General features: G+C 51.5%; 1 protein-coding gene across 1 annotated transcript in view; it reads right to left on the reverse strand.

The window, feature by feature from the left end:
- The window catches only part of LOC139746349 (frizzled-5-like), a 98,478-nt gene that overhangs the window by 27,174 nt on the left and 62,845 nt on the right, over positions 1-8,459 (reverse strand). Inside the window, exon 3 of the mRNA XM_071657524.1 lies at positions 5,279-5,336. The gene's annotated coding sequence lies outside the window, so the exon portion shown is untranslated. The remainder of the gene's footprint in view (positions 1-5,278; positions 5,337-8,459) is intronic.

Consider the following 8,459-nt stretch of genomic DNA (forward strand, 5'->3'; position numbering starts at 1 on the left):
GATCCAGCCCTACCCACCAGCGAGAGCAGGCTTGCGCTACACGCATGCCCGGCCGTCCCCCAGAGGCTCGTGTTGACACTGGCCGGCCGCTGATCCCACCGATGAAACTCGGCCGTATTTTAAGCCAGAGTGTGGTAAGCTTCCTCACCTGACGGTGTTTGTGTTGTGGACGAACGAGTCGAGTTGTGGTACACCAGGCCTGGCTGGCCATTTGGTGTGTTCTGCCACCACATACCAGGAAGGAGGAGGAGGAGCCCTTGGCTACCTGGTGTTAATGTGGTAGCCGCTCCAACCCGTCGCAACCTGACCATAACCCCTGGTGTTCTGCCCGGCTAACATAACCAGACTATCGGTATGACCATAACATTACAGCATATCTTAGATATACTCAACTGGTTCTTGCCCTAACGAATAAGGTATATCAAGAAGGTCCCGAGAACAGGGTCCTGGGTTGATCACAGAAGGTATAGCGAGACGAAAGCAAGAGGGCATCGGGTGGCGCTGGAGTGGGCATGTGTAAGCCTGTCGGTAACCATAAATGGGGGCACACACCACACATCCATCCTCCCTCCCTCCTGCACACACACACACACACAACACACACACACACACACACACACCTCCCGAGTCAAGAACTTGCACACAGGGAGCGAGACACGACCAGACCCAACCTTATCAGAGTTCAGCAAATCACGTCAACAAGAGTAAGGTCAACACTCACCCAAGCACGACTTTCATCTCAAGTGTCTGGTGGTGTTGCATCTTGGCCGAGTGTGTTTATGCACTCACTCTGAGCGGGTCCTGGTGGGTGGTGGTGCTGAGTCCTTCCCGAGAATAGCGTTGATGCACTCACTCCAGCCAGGCCAATCCATCCACTCAATATACTCATCCTTTATTTAGGGAACGCCAGCCCTACGTTTTCCTCCCCCTCCCGCTCTGTTCCTTAAAATAGGATGGTAAGGGGGAGATGAGATGGTCGAAGGGGGAGGAATGGTTAGAAATGGAAGAGAGGATTAGGGAGTACGTAGGCGTATGTGCGAGGTACGCTGGAAACGTATCTCTGGTGCCATATCTACATACCCTCTCACCTCAGTACGTACAGCACCGTGTACCCACTTCCCCACACAAGACCTCTACCCTCCCCCCCACCATCCTACGTTCAACGTGTATCATCATTCAGGTCAAAGGTCAGAGTTATGGCGGGTCAGCGTCTGGAAGTAGCAATGGCCATCATGACGACGTGATGGTCACAAGGATGAGCTGACGGTGTCAACGATGATAATGAGGTGATGGTGACAAGCATGACAGTCATGACACTCCACCACCAGAGCATACGTGACAACCATCGACCCTGGAATTCACGCCGGTGGCAGGACATCTGCACCACTGCCAACAACACGCACAGCTTACCTAGTACTTGTAAGACAAGGATGAGTACAAGCTGGCAGTGAGTGCCTCACAGGCCACGCACGGGGCTGAGTACAAGCTGGCAGTGAGTGCCTCACAGGCCACGCACGGGGCTGAGTACAAGCTGGCAGTGAGTGCCTCACCGGCCACGCACGGTGCTTAGTACAAGCTGGCAGTGAGTGCCTCACAGGCCACGCACGGTGCTGAGTACAAGCTGGCAGTGAGTACCTCACCGGCCAGGGTGTTGACCAACAAACCAGACTGGTGGTGCTTGAGTTGGTACAGAGGTGTCCGCTGTGCTGGCCGCCAGGGTAATGTAAATGCTGCAGGCAATTGTATTCTCATGTTACCAGTAATGAATCATGAGGTTCCCAGTAACAACAGGGGCTGGGAGGAGGGGGTAGTGAGGCTGATGGCATGAGTGATAGTGAAGGGTGTTCACTGGCTCGTGTGGAGGGAGATTGAGGGTGCGTCAGGGAGAGGGCTGGAGGGAGGGTAAGTCAGGGAGGGTCCTGGTGCCTCCCTCTACAAACATTCCAGCTAAACTGGTGATCATTTGGCCGCAGGAAACGTCGCTCACCCTTGTTGACACCCAGCCCACTGGCCGAGGCCTGCCTGGCCTCTGGCTGGCCAAGACGAGCCTCACTCACCCCCGCCATGCGTGGAGTCACGCTAACATCGGGAGGCGTGGCAGGAGAACACAGGAACCACGGAGCTGCACGAGGCACAGCAGCCATGACAAGCTTGAACAGATTGTGGCACCTGGCGGGAGGGACAAACCCTACTACATGTGCACACAGTAATGACTTAGACCCATGCCACGTTGCACTAATCCCCAGCATCCCACACCCACACCCACACCCACACACCACTTCACACCACAACTGCTGAGGCATCAGTGGCGAGAAAATAAGGCTTTACGACTCTTCACTGACCACAAGTACGAACTTCGTCGAATATAACGAAGAACTAGAGAACGATGCATTTCATGATGACTTATAAGATTTAGCAACGTTTCTTTAGGTTTCTGTCTGTTTTCCTTCAGGTTTCTAACAGTTTCCCTTCAGGTTTTTGTCAGTTTTCCTTCAGGTTTCATCAGTTTCCCCTTCAGGTTTCTTCAGGTTTCCATCAGTTTTCCTTCAGGTTTCTATCAGTTTTCCTTCAGGTTTCTTTCACTTATTCTACAGATTCCGTCAATCTTCTTTACGCGTCCGTCAGTCTTGCTTTATCGCCCGGGGATAAAACCAAGAAAAAAAAAAATATATATATATGACGTCAGCCACGTCGTGCCATCCCAACTGGGCCGTTGCCTCTGCACATCCAATTACCAGCAGGAACCTCCGGCCAACATCAGGCAAACCATCCTCCCTCCACACATCATCCTTCATAACATCCATCAGCTCTGGCCACACGGCGTTATACCCAAACCTTCATGTGTCTTCTGTGTGTGTGTGTGTGTGTGTGTGTGTGTGTGTGTATGCTTGGCAAGCGTCAAGTGCCCTCCAGCTGACCTGAGCCATCATTCCTCAGAGGCCTGGAAGGCGACACGGGAGACTTACCTTAATGACACGACAGCTCAACCTTCGTCAAGGGTTCGGATGGAATTTTTCTTTGCCTAACATACAGTCTTGCTTTCTGTGATAATCTTAAAGAGACATTATCTTTATGTCTTACCAGCTTTCGTTATACTAATAATAATAATAATAATAATAATAATAATAATAATAATAATAATCATGATAATAATAATAATAATAATAATAATAATAATGATAATAATAATAATAATAATAACGGTAATAATAATAATAATAATAACAATAATAATAATAATAATAATAATAATAATAATAATAATAATAATAATAATAATAACAATAAATACATATGCTAACAGAGACTATTATAAGCACTTGTTTACACAAACAGATTCAAGTACGAACAAGTTCCGAGTGGGGGAAAAAACAAGGGGTGATCTCTTGATGTCAACACTGCTGGGCGGAGCCAAATCAGGTCAGGTCAGGCCGGAGGTCAGGCTTGCCACAACCAACGAAGCATCAGTTTTCGTCCGTCCGCCACAACCTTCCACGACCATAACATCTCTCTTCTCTCACAACCTAACCTTGCTCACAACGAGGTGTGTATCACAACCTTGCTCACAACAAGGTGTGCATCACACCAGTTATGATGTGAGCAGACTTGTGAGCGGTATTATGAGGGTGCTGGTTGGTAAGGCAGGCTGGACTATCATATGACTGGAGGTCAGGTCGAGATGATGGATGGCTGGGGTGAGGAGAAGCAGAGTGACAAGGTCAGGGGGGGGGGGTGTCACACTCCCCTCCACACTCACGACCCTGCCTTTCACCTGACCCCTTTCAAGGGTCATGTCAAAGGTCATGGTGTGATTAATGACATACGTATCTTAAAAGATGAACGTAACCTTACAGTTGGAAGAACATATTGTTTCTGACACAGGATATCCTGCTTCACGTGTGTCACGAAACTTCACCAAGGTAGGTTGTTAAGTCGGAGGCTGGTACTGTCTGTCATCAGGTAAGCCTCTCACGTGAGGATGTCATGGCAAAAGGGGGGTTCAGGCCTAACGACCTGCCTCATAATTTGCTGGTCATTAAACCTGACCAACCTACCACACCCAAGGGTAGTACCTTCTTGCTCAAGGGTCGAAACGCTGTGCAGAGAGGTCGCAGCATCGTGCTCAAGGGCCGTACCGTCGTGCACAAGGGTCGTACCGTCGTGCACATGGGTCGCACCGTCGTGCTGATGGGTTTACGAAGGAGGGTCAGCAGTGTCTGACACCGCTGCAAAGTGTACCCTGCAAGGCTCGTCAGCAGCCCTGACACGCGGCTGACATCACACCTAAATTCCACCCCCTGACACAGATGGATGACCTCCCACCCACCGATCACTATATGCCGTTGCTCCACACCACACCACAAGTCAACACTCTCGCCCGTCTGCTAACCTCCACGTCCACTTCCCGATCACCATCTAGAATATAAATGTTAACGCGTCAGCATAACACACAACTTGCACGTGGCACCATTAATTCATCATACATCCCCGAGACGCCTTATAAGGCCCTCCTGCAGCTTGAAGGCGAAGCTCCAAAACGTAGCAGGGTAACGTTGGTCTACTGAGAGAGCGACAAGTTCCTCGACCAAGCCATACAACTTTTCGTGGAGTGACGATGTTGTAGGCCTGGCAGAGGAAGGTACCCTTCCTTCAGGTGGACATATGATATGTATATTTCAGGAGGTCATCTCTACCCAGAGTGAACGTGGTTTGAGCTTCATCACATGTCATGTCGGCCATGGCGCTACCAGACTATAAAATTACCATAGGCCTGCCAACACACACTGTACCTAGGCCTACTAACATACGTAACTACCTAGGTCTACCAACACTACGTACACTTACCAGTCAACACATACTGCACCTAGGCCTACTAACATACATAAGTACCTAGGTGTACCAACACTACCTACACTTACCAGCCAACACATACTGCACCTAGGCCTACTAACATACATAAGTACATCGGCCTACCATCACTACCTACACTTACCAGCCAACACATACTGTACCTAGGCCGACCAACACTACCTACACTTACCAGCCAACACATACTGTACCTAGGCCTACTAACATACACAGGTACCTAGGCCAACCAACACTACCTACACTTACCAGCCAACACATACTACACCTAGGCAAACTAACACTACCTACACTTACCAGCCAACTCATACTAAACCTAGGTCTACCAACGCGAGTTAAACTTACAACCGTAAGATTACGAGACAAGGCGGAACTTACCCTCCTTACCCACACTGCCTTACCTTATGCTTACCTTAACCAGCGACGGGGAAAAAGGGGCAAGAGGGGAGGTGGTGTGGCCAGCCGTCCACCTGCAGAGAGAGAGAGGTACATATTTAATGTGTAACCAGCAACCCCATCCTGCTGCTGCTGCCGCAGGAGGGGCATAAAGCGAGATGCTGAAATTAGATTTCACTGTATTAGGGTCGGGGTGGTGCAACTACTGTATTAGGGTCGGGGTGGTGCAACTACTGTATTAGGGTCGGGGTGGTGCAACTACTGTATTATGGTCGAGGTGGTGCAACTACTGTATTATGGCCCCAGGGACCACTACTACATTAGGGCCAGAGAGGTACCACTACTGTATCAGGGCCAGATAAGTATCACTGTTGTATTCTTTTCTCGTAAGAGAGTTTCCAAAGGAGACAGACATGACAAGGCACGTAAACATATGTAAATGACACCAAAAATAGGAGGATCGCCTCATGTAAATGAGAAAAGATAAGGCGGCTTATTTACAGATGACAGATGTTTACGTGCGTTGGGTTCAAACAGCTGCAAGTCATGTGTTGACGGGAAACACTAGTGTATAGGGGGAGGTCCAGTGACACAGGAGGCGCCAGGAAGACAAGGAGCCGAGGGAGGTACCATCCTAGCAACGGGGTGGAGTCTAACCTCTTGTGCACAACGGCACGACCCCCTGAGCACGACGATACGACCCCTTGAGCACGACGATATGACACCCTGAGCACGATGGTATGGCCCTTTTGCACGACGGTACGACCCCCTGAGCACGACGGTACGGTCCTTGAGCACGACGGTACGACCCCATTGAGCACGACGGTACGACCCCTTGAGCACGGCGGTACGACACCTTGAGCACGACGGTACGACCATCTGAGCACGACAATACGGCCCTTGAGCACGACAATACGGCCCTTGAGCACGACGGTACGACCCTTGAGCACGACGGTATGGCCCTTGAGCACGACGGTACGACCCCTGGGGTACAATGGACGATCCTTTGAACTGATGGACTGTCCTTTGATCTGAACCTTTAAGAATTAGGCCAAAGGCCAGGCCATCATCCTACCCAACGGTTGTCATATCGCACTCGATGGTCGTGCCGTCGTGCTCAAGGGCCTTGCCGACGCGCTTAACGGTCGCACCGTCGTGCTCATGGGTGGTACCATTGCGCTGAATAGTCGTACCGTCGGGGTCATGGGTCGTACCATCGTGGCCACGGGCGGTACCACCGTGGTCAAGGGGTGGGAGCGTCGTGGTCAAGGGGTGGGAGCTTCGTGGTCAAGGGGTGGGAGCTTCGTGGTCAAGGGGTGGGAGCGTCGTGGTCAAGGGGTGGGAGCGTCGTGGTCAAGGGGTGGGAGCGTCGTGGTCAAGGGGTGGGAGCTTCGTGGTCAAGGGGTGGGAGCTTCGTGGTCAAGGGGTGGCTAGCGTCGTGGTCAAGGGGTGGGAGCGTCGTGGTCAAGGGGTGGGAGCGTCGTGGTCAAGGGGTGGGAGCTTCGTGGTCAAGGGGTGGGAGCTTCGTGGTCAAGGGGTGGGAGCTTCGTGGTCAAGGGGTGGGAGCATTGTGGTCAAGGGGTGGGAGCTTCGTGGTCAAGGGGTGGGAGCTTCGTGGTCAAGGGGTGGCTAGCGTCATGGTCAAGGGGTGGCTAGCGTCGTGGTCAAGGGGTGGCTAGCGTCGTGGTCAAGGGGTGGCTAGCGTCGTGGTCAAGGGGTGGCTAGCGTCGTGGTCAAGGGGTGGGAGCATCGTGGTCAAGGGGTGGTTAGCGTTGTGGTCAAGGGGTGGCTAGCGTCGTGGTCAAGGGGTGGCTAGCGTCGTGGTCAAGGGGTGGGAGCATCGTGGTCAAGAGGTTGGAGGGTGAGCCTGGTGGGGTTGGGGAGGTCAGAGGAGAGAGCATGTTGACTCAGCAAGTAGCAATGAGGCGTAGGTGCAGTTTGCACTGGATCCTCTGCTGCAGTGATTTGCTGGAGCCATCTTGATAAGGCCGGCGGCGGAGGTATTTGCATAGGTGCAGCCACGGCCGCCATCCCCGGAGATGACCGATGGGTTTACAGCTCTGGTTGCAGCCTCGGGTTTACTTGGCACACCCTCCGATGGGTTTACAGCTCTAGTTGCTGCCTCGGGTTTACTTGGCACACCCTCCGATGGGTTTACAGCTCTGGTTGCTGCCTCGGGTTTACTTGGCACACCCTCCGATGGGTTTACAGCTCTGGTTGCTGCCTCGGGTTTACTTGCTACACCCTCAGTGGGGCAAACTTTACGGGGTATACCCTCAAGTGGGGTAAACCACAAGTCCCCACAAGACCTACACCACGAACTTCGTAAACCAATGCCTTATCAGCCTCATATAGACAAACAAAAACTACAACACAGATCTCTCTTCTTTCCTACAGTACTGTAGGCTGTAGGAGGGAGGGGGATAACGTAGGATGCTCATGAAAACGATCAATAAATACAGTAGGGCGTGAGGTAGTGTAGTCTGGCCGGCCAGAATAACATAACCAGCTAACTCCAGCCCCAACACACGGGAAATCAAGCCTTATTCCCCCGCGCTAGAAGGGTCTGTTTCTTTCCTCGCAATCGAGCTACGTAACAGGCGGCATACGAAAGCCCTTTATTATTTCAAGATAAAGTAGCCCTTATTATAAGAAGCCATAAGGATTTATATCCCATCTCGAGTGAGTGGAGACAAGTGAGGGGGGGAGGTCCCTCTCTCTCTCTCTCCCTCCCGAGCGGAAAGGAAATTTCTGTCGTAAATCAAACTTACAGGAAACTGAACGAAAAGAAAAAAAATCTGAAAAAATCTAATCAACAAATAAAATCAGATGACTCTGAACTCCATCTGATATGTCAACACACACACACAAAAAAAAAATAGTTCAACTAAAATGTGGAAAACTGTTCCTTTGACTCAAATTGCAACTGAGAGTTAATGAAATTATGAATGTGTTGGGGCAGGAGGGTGCTGGGGGTGTGTGCTGAAGGGCGGTCACCACCAGCTCTATGGGGAGATTCTTGACCCTACAGACGACGTGGGGGCCCCTGTGGACCCCCCCCCCCTCTTCCCCAGGTGGTGCTCAAGTGGGGAGGCAGGTGAGGCAAGGCAGGGTGGAACAGGTGAGTGGATCAGCGGGGTTAAAGCAGGAGGGGTCTTTGTGAGGGGGCTGTGTTGCGGTGGCCTTAGTTACTGAGT

Source organism: Panulirus ornatus, chromosome 64 (assembly GCF_036320965.1).
Source record: "Panulirus ornatus isolate Po-2019 chromosome 64, ASM3632096v1, whole genome shotgun sequence".
Taxonomy (NCBI): domain Eukaryota; kingdom Metazoa; phylum Arthropoda; class Malacostraca; order Decapoda; family Palinuridae; genus Panulirus; species Panulirus ornatus.